The 13,456-nt window shown below is 49.0% G+C and overlaps 7 non-coding genes and 6 pseudogenes across 7 annotated transcripts; all 13 read right to left on the bottom strand.

Annotated features, from left to right (window-relative positions):
* Window positions 1–6: 6 nt before the first annotated feature.
* Window positions 7–125, bottom strand: LOC148668556 (5S ribosomal RNA; annotated as a pseudogene).
* A 538-nt stretch (window positions 126–663) lies between these two features.
* LOC148668555 (5S ribosomal RNA) lies at window positions 664–782 on the bottom strand. The gene has a single exon (XR_015938244.1). It is a non-coding gene; the product is annotated as a 5S ribosomal RNA (ribosomal RNA).
* A 537-nt stretch (window positions 783–1,319) lies between these two features.
* Window positions 1,320–1,438, bottom strand: LOC148668554 (5S ribosomal RNA). The gene has a single exon (XR_015938158.1). It is a non-coding gene; the product is annotated as a 5S ribosomal RNA (ribosomal RNA).
* Window positions 1,439–1,977: 539 nt separating this feature from the next.
* LOC148668553 (5S ribosomal RNA) lies at window positions 1,978–2,096 on the bottom strand (annotated as a pseudogene).
* Window positions 2,097–2,634: 538 nt separating this feature from the next.
* On the bottom strand, window positions 2,635–2,753 carry LOC148668552 (5S ribosomal RNA). Its single transcript, XR_015938243.1, has one exon. It is a non-coding gene; the product is annotated as a 5S ribosomal RNA (ribosomal RNA).
* Window positions 2,754–3,290: 537 nt separating this feature from the next.
* On the bottom strand, window positions 3,291–3,409 carry LOC148668551 (5S ribosomal RNA). Its single transcript, XR_015938566.1, has one exon. It is a non-coding gene; the product is annotated as a 5S ribosomal RNA (ribosomal RNA).
* Window positions 3,410–3,946: 537 nt separating this feature from the next.
* On the bottom strand, window positions 3,947–4,065 carry LOC148668550 (5S ribosomal RNA). Its single transcript, XR_015938139.1, has one exon. It is a non-coding gene; the product is annotated as a 5S ribosomal RNA (ribosomal RNA).
* A 537-nt stretch (window positions 4,066–4,602) lies between these two features.
* Window positions 4,603–4,711, bottom strand: LOC148668549 (5S ribosomal RNA; annotated as a pseudogene).
* Window positions 4,712–5,248: 537 nt separating this feature from the next.
* Window positions 5,249–5,367, bottom strand: LOC148668548 (5S ribosomal RNA; annotated as a pseudogene).
* Window positions 5,368–5,904: 537 nt separating this feature from the next.
* LOC148668547 (5S ribosomal RNA) lies at window positions 5,905–6,023 on the bottom strand (annotated as a pseudogene).
* A 537-nt stretch (window positions 6,024–6,560) lies between these two features.
* Window positions 6,561–6,679, bottom strand: LOC148668546 (5S ribosomal RNA). The gene has a single exon (XR_015937566.1). It is a non-coding gene; the product is annotated as a 5S ribosomal RNA (ribosomal RNA).
* A 537-nt stretch (window positions 6,680–7,216) lies between these two features.
* LOC148668545 (5S ribosomal RNA) lies at window positions 7,217–7,335 on the bottom strand (annotated as a pseudogene).
* Window positions 7,336–7,872: 537 nt separating this feature from the next.
* LOC148668544 (5S ribosomal RNA) lies at window positions 7,873–7,991 on the bottom strand. Its single transcript, XR_015938448.1, has one exon. It is a non-coding gene; the product is annotated as a 5S ribosomal RNA (ribosomal RNA).
* Window positions 7,992–13,456: the final 5,465 nt, after the last annotated feature.

Here is a 13,456-nt window from a genome sequence, read left to right as displayed (position 1 = left end):
CTTAAAAGCTTACAGCACCTGGTATTCCCAGGCGGTCTCCCATCCAAGTACTAACCATGCCCATCCCTGTTCAGCTTCCGAGATCAGACGAGATCAGGCGTGCTCAAGGGGGTGTGGCTACAAGTAAGAGCAAGACTCGCTGGCACCCTTCTTATTGAGAGGACAGCTCCGTCACCTCTTTTACGACCCTGCTCTTTTTCCCTTGCGTTTTTCTCTTCTTCCCACGTTCTCTCTCTTCACTGCCTTCGTCCCCGCTCTATTTCACTTCAGCCTTTCACTCTTGCTTCCTTCCAATGAGGACGGAGCTGCGGGAGAAAGGGCGCTATAGAGGATCGCTGTGGAGAGCTGCTGCTGTGCTTTGACATCTGAGCTCTGTGGAAAACGATCTCAATACAATTCTGAAAAACGCGACTCTCCGAACGCCAGCCGAACAAGTCTCCACAGCAGAAGCGCTGTGTCTCTTTTCAGCTGCCGATAAACCTTTCCTCGATCCTTTGCGGACTTGTAAAACTGTTCCTGATCAGAATTAAAAAACGCTCACGCTAATACACAAGCACCCGTGTCTCGCCAAAGCTGACAAATAAACAGACGGACAAGCCGCACTGCACGTGTGAACAGGGGAATGAGCGAGCGAGCGGGGATAGGGCGCCTCCTGCGCTTAAAAGCTTACAGCACCTGGTATTCCCAGGCGGTCTCCCATCCAAGTACTAACCAGGCCCATCCCTGTTTAGCTTCCGAGATCAGACGAGATCAGGCGTGCTCAAGGGGGTGTGGCCATAAGCGAGAGCAAGATTCGCTGGCACCCTTCTTATTGAGAGGACAGCTCCGTCACCTCTTTTACGACGCTGCTTTTTTTCCCTTGCGTTTTTCTCTTCTTCCCACGTTCTCTCTCTTCACTGCCTTCGTCCCCGCTCTATTTCACTTCAGCCTTTCACTCTTGCTTCCTTCCAATGAGGACGGAGCTGCGGGAGAAAGGGCGCTATAGAGGATCGCTGTGGAGAGCTGCTGCTGTGCTTTGACATCTGAGCTCTGTGGAAAACGATCTCAATACAATTCTGAAAAACGCGACTCTCCGAACGCCAGCCGAACAAGTCTCCACAGCCGAAGCGCTGTGTCTCTTTTCAGCTGGCGATAAACCTTTCCTCGATCCTTTGCGGACTTGTAAAACTGTTCCTGATCAGAATAAAAAACGCTCACGCTAATACACAAGCACCCGTGTCTCGCCAAAGCTGACAAATAAACAGACGGACAAGCCGCACTGCACGTGTGAACAGGGGAATGAGCGAGCGAGCGGGGATAGGGCGCCTCCTGCGCTTAAAAGCTTACAGCACCTGGTATTCCCAGGCGGTCTCCCATCCAAGTACTAACCAGGCCCATCCATGTTTAGCTTCCGAGATCAGACGAGATCAGGCGTGCTCAAGGGGGTGTGGCCGTAAGCAAGAGCAAAGCTCCCTGGCACCCTTCTTATTGAGAGGACAGCTCCGTCACCTCTTTTACGACGCTGCTCTTTTTCCCTTGCGTTTTTCTCTTCTTCCCACGTTCTCTCTCTTCACTGCCTTCGTCCCCGCTCTATTTCACTTCAGCCTTTCACTCTTGCTTCCTTCCAATGAGGACGGAGCTGCGGGAGAAAGGGCGCTATAGAGGATCGCTGTGGAGAGCTGCTGCTGTGCTTTGACATCTGAGCTCTGTGGAAAACGATCTCAATACAATTCTGAAAAACGCGACTCTCCGAACGCCAGCCGAACAAGTCTCCACAGCCGAAGCGCTGTGTCTCTTTTCAGCTGGCGATAAACCTTTCCTCGATCCTTTGCGGACTTGTAAAACTGTTCCTGATCAGAATAAAAAACGCTCACGCTAATACACAAGCACCCGTGTCTCGCCAAAGCTGACAAATAAAGAGACGGACAAGCCGCACTGCACGTGTGAACAGGGGAATGAGAGCGAGCGAGCGGGGATAGGGCGCCTCCTGCGCTTAAAAGCTTACAGCACCTGGTATTCCCAGGCGGTCTCCCATCCAAGTACTAACCAGGCCCATCCCTGTTCAGCTTCCGAGATCAGACGAGATCAGGCGTGCTCAAGGGGGTGTGGCCGCAAGTAAGAGCAAGACTCGCTGGCACCCTTCTTATTGAGAGGACAGCTCCGTCACCTCTTTTACGACGCTGCTCTTTTTCCCTTGCGTTTTTCTCTTCTTCCCACGTTCTCTCTCTTCACTGCCTTCGTCCCCGCTCTATTTCACTTCAGCCTTTCACTCTTGCTTCCTTCCAATGAGGACGGAGCTGCGGGAGAAAGGGCGCTATAGAGGATCGCTGTGGAGAGCTGCTGCTGTGCTTTGACATCTGAGCTCTGTGGAAAACGATCTCAATACAATTCTGAAAAACGCGACTCTCCGAACGCCAGCCGAACAAGTCTCCACAGCCGAAGCGCTGTGTCTCTTTTCAGCTGCCGATAAACCTTTCCTCGATCCTTTGCGGACTTGTAAAACTGTTCCTGATCAGAATTAAAAAACGCTCACGCTAATACACAAGCACCCGTGTCTCGCCAAAGCTGACAAATAAACAGACGGACAAGCCGCACTGCACGTGTGAACAGGGGAATGAGCGAGCGAGCGGGGATAGGGCGCCTCCTGCGCTTAAAAGCTTACAGCACCTGGTATTCCCAGGCGGTCTCCCATCCAAGTACTAACCAGGCCCATCCCTGTTTAGCTTCCGAGATCAGACGAGATCAGGCGTGCTCAAGGGGGTGTGGCCATAAGCGAGAGCAAGGTTCGCTGGCACCCTTCTTATTGAGAGGACAGCTCCGTCACCTCTTTTACGACGCTGCTTTTTTTCCCTTGCGTTTTTCTCTTCTTCCCACGTTCTCTCTCTTCACTGCCTTCGTCCCCGCTCTATTTCACTTCAGCCTTTCACTCTTGCTTCCTTCCAATGAGGACGGAGCTGCGGGAGAAAGGGCGCTATAGAGGATCGCTGTGGAGAGCTGCTGCTGTGCTTTGACATCTGAGCTCTGTGGAAAACGATCTCAATACAATTCTGAAAAACGCGACTCTCCGAACGCCAGCCGAACAAGTCTCCACAGCCGAAGCGCTGTGTCTCTTTTCAGCTGGCGATAAACCTTTCCTCGATCCTTTGCGGACTTGTAAAACTGTTCCTGATCAGAATAAAAAACGCTCACGCTAATACACAAGCACCCGTGTCTCGCCAAAGCTGACAAATAAACAGACGGACAAGCCGCACTGCACGTGTGAACAGGGGAATGAGCGAGCGAGCGGGGATAGGGCGCCTCCTGCGCTTAAAAGCTTACAGCACCTGGTATTCCCAGGCGGTCTCCCATCCAAGTACTAACCAGGCCCATCCATGTTTAGCTTCAGAGATCAGACGAGATCAGGCGTGCTCAAGGGGGTGTGGCCGTAAGCAAGAGCAAAGCTCCCTGGCACCCTTCTTATTGAGAGGACAGCTCCGTCACCTCTTTAACGACGCTGCTTTTTTTCCCTTGCGTTTTTCTCTTCTTCCCACGTTCTCTCTCTTCACTGCCTTCGTCCCCGCTCTATTTCACTTCAGCCTTTCACTCTTGCTTCCTTCCAATGAGGACTGAGCTGCGGGAGAAAGGGCGCTATAGAGGATCGCTGTGGAGAGCTGCTGCTGTGCTTTGACATCTGAGCTCTGTGGAAAACGATCTCAATACAATTCTGAAAAACGCGACTCTCCGAACGCCAGCCGAACAAGTCTCCACAGCCGAAGCGCTGTGTCTCTTTTCAGCTGGCGATAAACCTTTCCTCGATCCTTTGCGGACTTGTAAAACTGTTCCTGATCAGAATAAAAAACGCTCACGCTAATACACAAGCACCCGTGTCTCGCCAAAGCTGACAAATAAACAGACGGACAAGCCGCACTGCACGTGTGAACAGGGGAATGAGCGAGCGAGCGGGGATAGGGCGCCTCCTGCGCTTAAAAGCTTACAGCACCTGGTACTCCCAGGCGGTCTCCCATCCAAGTACTAACCAGGCCCATCCCTGTTTAGCTTCCGAGATCAGACGAGATCAGGCGTGCTCAAGGGGGTGTGGCCGTAAGCGAGAGCAAGGCTCGCTGGCACCCTTCTTATTGAGAGGACAGCTCCGTCACCTCTTTTACGACACTGCTCTATTTCCCTTGCGTTTTTCTCTTCTTCCCACGTTCTCTCTCTTCACTGCCTTCGTCCCCGCTCTATTTCACTTCAGCCTTTCACTCTTGCTTCCTTCCAATGAGGACGGAGCTGCGGGAGAAAGGGCGCTATAGAGGATCGCTGTGGAGAGCTGCTGCTGTGCTTTGACATCTGAGCTCTGTGGAAAACGATCTCAATACAATTCTGAAAAACGCGACTCTCCGAACGCCAGCCGAACAAGTCTCCACAGCCGAAGCGCTGTGTCTCTTTTCAGCTGGCGATAAACCTTTCCTCGATCCTTTGCGGACTTGTTAAACTGTTCCTGATCAGAATAAAAAACGCTCACGCTAATACACAAGCACCCGTGTCTCGCCAAAGCTGACAAATAAACAGACGGACAAGCCGCACTGCACGTATGAACAGGGGAATGAGCGAGCGAGCGGGGATTGGGCGCCTCCTGCGCTTAAAAGCTTACAGCACCTGGTATTCCCAGGCGGTCCCCCATCCAAGTACTAACCAAGCCCATCCCTGTTTAGCTTCCGAGATCAGGCGTGCTCAAGGGGGTGTGGCCATAAGCGAGAGCAAGGCTCGCTGGCACCCTTCTTATTGAGAGGACAGCTCCGTCACCTCTTTTACGACGCTGCTTTTTTTCCCTTGCGTTTTTCTCTTCTTCCCACGTTCTCTCTCTTCACTGCCTTCGTCCCCGCTCTATTTCACTTCAGCCTTTCACTCTTGCTTCCTTCCAATGAGGACGGAGCTGCGGGAGAAAGGGCGCTATAGAGGATCGCTGTGGAGAGCTGCTGCTGTGCTTTGACATCTGAGCTCTGTGGAAAACGATCTCAATACAATTCTGAAAAACGCGACTCTCCGAACGCCAGCCGAACAAGTCTCCACAGCCGAAGCGCTGTGTCTCTTTTCAGCTGGCGATAAACCTTTCCTCGATCCTTTGCGGACTTGTTAAACTGTTCCTGATCAGAATAAAAAACGCTCACGCTAATACACAAGCACCCGTGTCTCGCCAAAGCTGACAAATAAACAGACGGACAAGCCGCACTGCACGTGTGAACAGGGGAATGAGCGAGGAAGCGGGGATAGGGCGCCTCCTGCGCTTAAAAGCTTACAGCACCTGGTATTCCCAGGCGGTCTCCCATCCAAGTACTAACCAGGCCCATCCCTGTTTAGCTTCCGAGATTAGACGAGATCAGGCGTGCTCAAGGGAGTGTGGCCGTAAGCAAGAGCAAGGCTCGCTGGCACCCTTCTTATTGAGAGGACAGCTCCGTCACCTCTTTTACGACGCTGCTTTTTTTCCCTTGCGTTTTTCTCTTCTTCCCACGTTGTCTCTCTTCACTGCCTTCGTCCCTGCTCTATTTCACTTCAGCCTTTCACTCTTGCTTCCTTCCAATGAGGACGGAGCTGCGGGAGAAAGGGCGCTATAGAGGATCGCTGTGGAGAGCTGCTGCTGTGCTTTGACATCTGAGCTCTGTGGAAAACGATCTCAATACAATTCTGAAAAAAGCGACTCTCCGAACGCCAGCCGAACAAGTCTCCACAGCCGAAGCGCTGTGTCTCTTTTCAGCTGGCGATAAACCTTTCCTCGATCCTTTGTAGACTTGTAAAACTGTTCCTGATCAGAATAAAAAACGCTCACGCTAATACACAAGCACCCGTGTCTCGCCAAAGCTGACAAATAAACAGACGGACAAGCCGCACTGCACGTGTGAACAGGGGAATGAGCGAGCGAGCGGGGATAGGGCGCCTCCTGCGCTTAAAAGCTTACAGCAACTGGTATTCCCAGGCGGTCTCCCATCCAAGTACTAACCAGGCCCATCCCTATTTAGCTTCCGAGATCAGACGAGATCAGGCGTGCTCAAGGGGGTGTGGCCGTAAGCAAGAGCAAGGCTCGCTGGCACCCTTCTTATTGAGAGGACAGCTCCGCCACCTCTTTTACGACGCTGCTTTTTTTCCCTTGCGTTTTTCTCTTCTTCCCACGTTCTCTCTCTTCACTGCCTTCGTCCCCGCTCTATTTCACTTCAGCCTTTCACTCTTGCTTCCTTCCAATGAGGACGGAGCTGCGGGAGAAAGGGCGCTATAGAGGATCGCTGTGGAGAGCTGCTGCTGTGCTTTGACATCTGAGCTCTGTGGAAAACGATCTCAATACAATTCTGAAAAACGCGACTCTCCGAACGCCAGCCGAACAAGTCTCCACAGCCAAAGCGCTGTGTCTCTTTTCAGCTGGCGATAAACCTTTCCTCGATCCTTTGCGGACTTGTTAAACTGTTCATGATCAGAATAAAAAACGCTCACGCTAATACACAAGCACCCGTGTCTCGCCAAAGCTGACAAATAAACAGACGGACAAGCCGCACTGCACGTGTGAACAGGGGAATGAGCGAGCGAGCGGGGATAGGGCGCCTCCTGCGCTTAAAAGCTTACAGCACCTGGTATTCCCAGGCGGTCTCCCATCCAAGTACTAACCAGGCCCATCCCTGTTTAGCTTCCGAGATCAGACGAGATCAGGCGTGCTCAAGGGGGTGTGGCCGTAAGCGAGAGCAAGGCTCGCTGGCACCCTTCTTATTGAGAGGACAGCTCCGTCACCTCTTTTACGACGCTGCTTTTTTTCCCTTGCGTTTTTCTCTTCTTCCCACGTTCTCTCTCTTCACTGCCTTCGTCCCCGCTCTATTTCACTTCAGCCTTTCACTCTTGCTTCCTTCCAATGAGGACGGAGCTGCGGGAGAAAGGGCGCTATAGAGGATCGCTGTGGAGAGCTGCTGCTGTGCTTTGACATCTGAGCTCTGTGGAAAACGATCTCAATACAATTCTGAAAAACGCGACTCTCCGAACGCCAGCCGAACAAGTCTCCACAGCCGAAGCGCTGTGTCTCTTTTCAGCTGGCGATAAACCTTTCCTCGATCCTTTGCGGACTTGTAAAACTGTTCCTGATCAGAATAAAAAACGCTCACGCTAATACACAAGCACCCGCGTCTCGCCAAAGCTGACAAATAAACAGACGGACAAGCCGCACTGCACGTGTGAACAGGGGAATGAGCGAGCGAGCGGGGATAGGGCGCCTCCTGCGCTTAAAAGCTTACAGCACCTGGTATCCCCAGGCGGTCTCCCATCCGAGTACTAACCAGGCCCATCCCTGTTTAGCTTCCGAGATCAGACGAGATCAGGCATGCTCAAGGAGGTGTGGCCGTAAGCGAGAGCAAGGCTCGCTGGCACCCTTCTTATTGAGAGGACAGCTCCGTCACCTCTTTTACGACGCTGCTTTTTTTCCCTTGCGTTTTTCTCTTCTTCCCACGTTCTCTCTCTTCACTGCCTTCGTCCCCGCTCTATTTCACTTCAGCCTTTCACTCTTGCTTCCTTCCAATGAGGACGGAGCTGCGGGAGAAAGGGCGCTATAGAGGATCGCTGTGGAGAGCTGCTGCTGTGCTTTGACATCTGAGCTCTGTGGAAAACGATCTCAATACAATTCTGAAAAACGCGACTCTCCGAACGCCAGCCGAACAAGTCTCCACAGCCGAAGCGCTGTGTCTCTTTTCAGCTGGCGATAAACCTTTCCTCGATCCTTTGCGGACTTGTAAAACTGTTCCTGATCAGAATAAAAAACGCTCACGCTAATACACAAGCACCCGTGTCTCGCCAAAGCTGACAAATAAACAGACGGACAAGCCGCACTGCACGTGTGAACAGGGGAATGAGCGAGCGAGCGGGGATAGGGCGCCTCCTGCGCTTAAAAGCTTACAGCACCTGGTATTCCCAGGCGGTCTCCCATCCAAGTACTAACCAGGCCCATCCCTGTTTAGCTTCCGAGATCAGACAAGATCAGGTGTGCTCAAGGGGGTGTGGCCGTAAGCGAGAGCAAGGCTCGCTGGCACCCTTCTTATTGAGAGGACAGCTCCGTCACCTCTTTTATGACGCTGCTTTTTTTCCCTTGCGTTTTTCTCTTCTTCCCACGTTCTCTCTCTTCACTGCCTTCGTCCCCGCTCTATTTCACTTCAGCCTTTCACTCTTGCTTCCTTCCAATGAGGACGGAGCTGCGGGAGAAAGGGCGCTATAGAGGATCGCTGTGGAGAGCTGCTGCTGTGCTTTGACATCTGAGCTCTGTGGAAAACGATCTCAATACAATTCTGAAAAACGCGACTCTCCGAACGTCAGCCGAACAAGTCTCCACAGCCGAAGCGCTGTGTCTCGTTTCAGACCGGGGTAAAGTTAGCTCGAAGTTCGAAAACGATTTTGGCACGCCTGTAGCGCTTTCACGAAACCTCTTAGAGTTGCGAGAATGCTAGTTTTGTGTATAAAATACATTGTGGATGCTTTCTCAGCCTTTACTTTTTCGTTTTTATGACATTTTTTTGACCAAGCACGAATATTCTTTTGTCCATATCTTCGCAATGGAAGCACAGAACGCCGTCAAACCAAATGCATTTTAAAGACCACGACTTGTGGATATTTCCACACTCTTTACATCAAACTATCAGTGAGCTAATTATCTTTTTTTAAACCTCCGGTTTTTCATCGATGCGTAATTACGCACGAACTGGAACCCGGGGGACCGCTGTGTGCACACGTTCACAACGCGAGAAATACTGTTCAAATCGCTTCGTGCGAAAAACCCGTATATGACCATAGGAAGCAGAACAGCGCAGTCTCCCATTACCCAGACTGTAAGCACAGGAATAAAGCTTTGTTTGACTTCTGAAACCCTTCCTTTACGTCCTGTTTTCATTCAGGTAAGGGTCAACTATATTGAAAATACTACTGACAGCAGGAAGATTAAAATATTCTTTACTCAGCATCTTATTAAAAACAGCTCCCATGATGTTCAAACCGATTTTTTACACAGAACACTGACACAGCTTTGCATTCTGAATCTTTTTCTCATGCTTTTATTTAATATGGCACAATGCACTGGGATAGGGGTATTCTGTTCACAAACCAATAGCATTTAAACCACAGCACCCACAATGCTGCAGGTAAGTGTTTTGCACACTAAGCAGGTCATCTGACTATTCCCAGCTTTGTTTTGGGTTATGGAACCTTTATTTTTTTATGATTTTCTGAAGATAACACTACAGGTGGGATGGGTGGGTTGTCTTCATGGCTCAATAGCATTTCAAATACAGCACCCACACTGCTGAAACCAAGTGTTTTACACACCAGACAGGCCCCCGAACCTCATACAACCTTACTGTGGCTGTGGCCCCTGTCTTTATTTTGTAATGAGTTTCTGAAGATAACACTACAGGTAATACACTGGGACAGGTGGGTCGTCTTCATGGCTCAATAGCATTTCAAATACAGCACCCACTCTGCTGAAACCAAGTGTTTTACACACCAGACAGGCCCCCAAACCTCATACAACCTTACTGTAGCTGTGGCCCCTTTCTTTAATTTTTTATGATTTTCTGAAGATTACACTACAGGTAATACACTGGGACGGGTGGGTCGTCTTCATGGCTCAATAGCATTTCAAATACAGCACCCACTCTGCTGAAACCAAGTGTTTTACACACCAGACAGGCCCCCAAACCTCATACAACCTTACTGTAGCTGTGGCCCCTTTCTTTAATTTTTTATGAGTTTCTGAAGATAACACTACAGGTAATACACTGGGACGGGTGGGTCGTCTTCATGGCTCAATAGCATTTCAAATACAGCACCCACTCTGCTGAAACCAAGTGTTTTACACACCAGACAGGCCCCCGAACCTCATACAACCTTACTGTAGCTGTGGCCCCTGTCTTTATTTTGTAATGAGTTTCTGAAGATAACACTACAGGTAATACACTGGGACGGGTGGGTCGTCTTCATGGCTCAATAGCATTTCAAATACAGCACCCACTCTGCTGAAACCAAGTGTTTTACACACCAGACAGGCCCCCGAACCTCATACAACCTTACTGTAGCTGTGGCCCCTGTCTTTATTTTTTAATGAGTTTCTGAAGATAACACTACAGGTAATACACTGGGACAGGTGGGTCGTCTTCATGGCTCAATAGCATTTCAAATACAGCACCCACTCTGCTGAAACCAAGTGTTTTACACACCAGACAGGCCCCCAAACCTCATACAACCTTACTGTAGCTGTGGCCCCTTTCTTTAATTTTTTATGATTTTCTGAAGATTACACTACAGGTAATACACTGGGACAGGTGGGTCGTCTTCATGGCTCAATAGCATTTCAAATACAGCACCCACTCTGCTGAAACCAAGTGTTTTACACACCAGACAGGCCCCCGAACCTCATACAACCTTACTGTAGCTGTGGCCCCTGTCTTTATTTTTTAATGAGTTTCTGAAGATAACACTACAGGTAATACACTGGGACAGGTGGGTCGTCTTCATGGCTCAATAGCATTTCAAATACAGCACCCACTCTGCTGAAACCAAGTGTTTTACACACCAGACAGGCCCCCGAACCTCATACAACCTTACTGTAGCTGTGGCCCCTGTCTTTATTTTGTAATGAGTTTCTGAAGATAACACTACAGGTAATACACTGGGACGGGTGGGTCGTCTTCATGGCTCAATAGCATTTCAAATACAGCACCCACTCTGCTGAAACCAAGTGTTTTACACACCAGACAGGCCCCCGAACCTCATACAACCTTACTGTAGCTGTGGCCCCTGTCTTTATTTTTTAATGAGTTTCTGAAGATAACACTACAGGTAATACACTGGGACAGGTGGGTCGTCTTCATGGCTCAATAGCATTTCAAATACAGCACCCACTCTGCTGAAACCAAGTGTTTTACACACCAGACAGGCCCCCGAACCTCATACAACCTTACTGTAGCTGTGGCCCCTTTCTTTAATTTTTTATGATTTTCTGAAGATTACACTACAGGTAATACACTGGGACGGGTGGGTCGTCTTCATGGCTCAATAGCATTTCAAATACAGCACCCACTCTGCTGAAACCAAGTGTTTTACACACCAGACAGGCCCCCGAACCTCATACAACCTTACTGTAGCTGTGGCCCCTTTCTTTAATTTTTTATGATTTTCTGAAGATTACACTACAGGTAATACACTGGGACGGGTGGGTCGTCTTCATGGCTCAATAGCATTTCAAATACAGCACCCACTCTGCTGAAACCAAGTGTTTTACACACCAGACAGGCCCCCGAACCTCATACAACCTTACTGTAGCTGTGGCCCCTGTCTTTATTTTGTAATGAGTTTCTGAAGATAACACTACAGGTAATACACTGGGACGGGTGGGTCGTCTTCATGGCTCAATAGCATTTCAAATACAGCACCCACTCTGCTGAAACCAAGTGTTTTACACACCAGACAGGCCCCCAAACCTCATACAACCTTACTGTAGCTGTGGCCCCTTTCTTTAATTTTTTATGATTTTCTGAAGATTACACTACAGGTAATACACTGGGACAGGTGGGTCGTCTTCATGGCTCAATAGCATTTCAAATACAGCACCCACTCTGCTGAAACAAAGTGTTTTACACACCAGACAGGCCCCCGAACCTCATACAACCTTACTGTGGCTGTGGCCCCTGTCTTTATTTTGTAATGAGTTTCTGAAGATAACACTACAGGTAATACACTGGGATAGGAGGGTGCTATTCATGAGTCAAAAGCTTCATCACAACATCTGAAAATTTTAGATTTTACATTCTTTTTATTTCCCATGTTTCGTTTAGTTTTTTCCTAATTTCACATTTTAAATAAGCTATATCTGTAATCACAATGCTATTGAGCCATGAAGACGACCCACCCGTCCCAGTGTATTACCTGTAGTGTTATCTTCAGAAACTCATTACAAAATAAAGACAGGGGCCACAGCTACAGTAAGGTTGTATGAGGTTCGGGGGCCTGTCTGGTGTGTAAAACACTTGGTTTCAGCAGAGTGGGTGCTGTATTTGAAATGCTATTGAGCCATGAAGACGACCCACCCGTCCCAGTGTATTACCTGTAGTGTAATCTTCAGAAAATCATAAAAAATTAAAGAAAGGGGCCACAGCTACAGTAAGGTTGTATGAGGTTTGGGGGCCTGTCTGGTGTGTAAAACACTTGGTTTCAGCAGAGTGGGTGCTGTATTTGAAATGCTATTGAGCCATGAAGACGACCCACCCGTCCCAGTGTATTACCTGTAGTGTAATCTTCAGAAAATCATAAAAACTTAAAGAAAGGGGCCACAGCTACAGTAAGGTTGTATGAGGTTTGGGGGCCTGTCTGGTGTGTAAAACACTTGGTTTCAGCAGAGTGGGTGCTGTATTTGAAATGCTATTGAGCCATGAAGACGACCCACCTGTCCCAGTGTATTACCTGTAGTGTAATCTTCAGAAAATCATAAAAACTTAAAGAAAGGGGCCACAGCTACAGTAAGGTTGTATGAGGTTTGGGGGCCTGTCTGGTGTGTAAAACACTTGGTTTCAGCAGAGTGGGTGCTGTATTTGAAATGCTATTGAGCCATGAAGACGACCCACCTGTCCCAGTGTATTACCTGTAGTGTTATCTTCAGAAACTCATTAAAAAATAAAGACAGGGGCCACAGCTACAGTAAGGTTGTATGAGGTTCGGGGGCCTGTCTGGTGTGTAAAACACTTGGTTTCAGCAGAGTGGGTGCTGTATTTGAAATGCTATTGAGCCATGAAGACGACCCACCCGTCCCAGTGTATTACCTGTAGTGTTATCTTCAGAAACTCATTACAAAATAAAGACAGGGGCCACAGCTACAGTAAGGTTGTATGAGGTTCGGGGGCCTGTCTGGTGTGTAAAACACTTGGTTTCAGCAGAGTGGGTGCTGTATTTGAAATGCTATTGAGCCATGAAGACGACCCACCCGTCCCAGTGTATTACCTGTAGTGTAATCTTCAGAAAATCATAAAAAATTAAAGAAAGGGGCCACAGCTACAGTAAGGTTGTATGAGGTTTGGGGGCCTGTCTGGTGTGTAAAACACTTGGTTTCAGCAGAGTGGGTGCTGTATTTGAAATGCTATTGAGCCATGAAGACGACCCACCCGTCCCAGTGTATTACCTGTAGTGTAATCTTCAGAAAATCATAAAAACTTAAAGAAAGGGGCCACAGCTACAGTAAGGTTGTATGAGGTTTGGGGGCCTGTCTGGTGTGTAAAACACTTGGTTTCAGCAGAGTGGGTGCTGTATTTGAAATGCTATTGAGCCATGAAGACGACCCACCTGTCCCAGTGTATTACCTGTAGTGTTATCTTCAGAAACTCATTAAAAAATAAAGACAGGGGCCACAGCTACAGTAAGGTTGTATGAGGTTCGGGGGCCTGTCTGGTGTGTAAAACACTTGGTTTCAGCAGAGTGGGTGCTGTATTTGAAATGCTAT

This window comes from Lepisosteus platostomus, chromosome 5, assembly GCF_059453375.1.
Source record: "Lepisosteus platostomus isolate fLepPlt1 chromosome 5, fLepPlt1.hap1, whole genome shotgun sequence".
NCBI classification, from domain to species: domain Eukaryota; kingdom Metazoa; phylum Chordata; class Actinopteri; order Semionotiformes; family Lepisosteidae; genus Lepisosteus; species Lepisosteus platostomus.
Note: the sequence above shows the minus strand (reverse complement) of the source record. Positions and strands in the feature narration are given on the sequence as shown.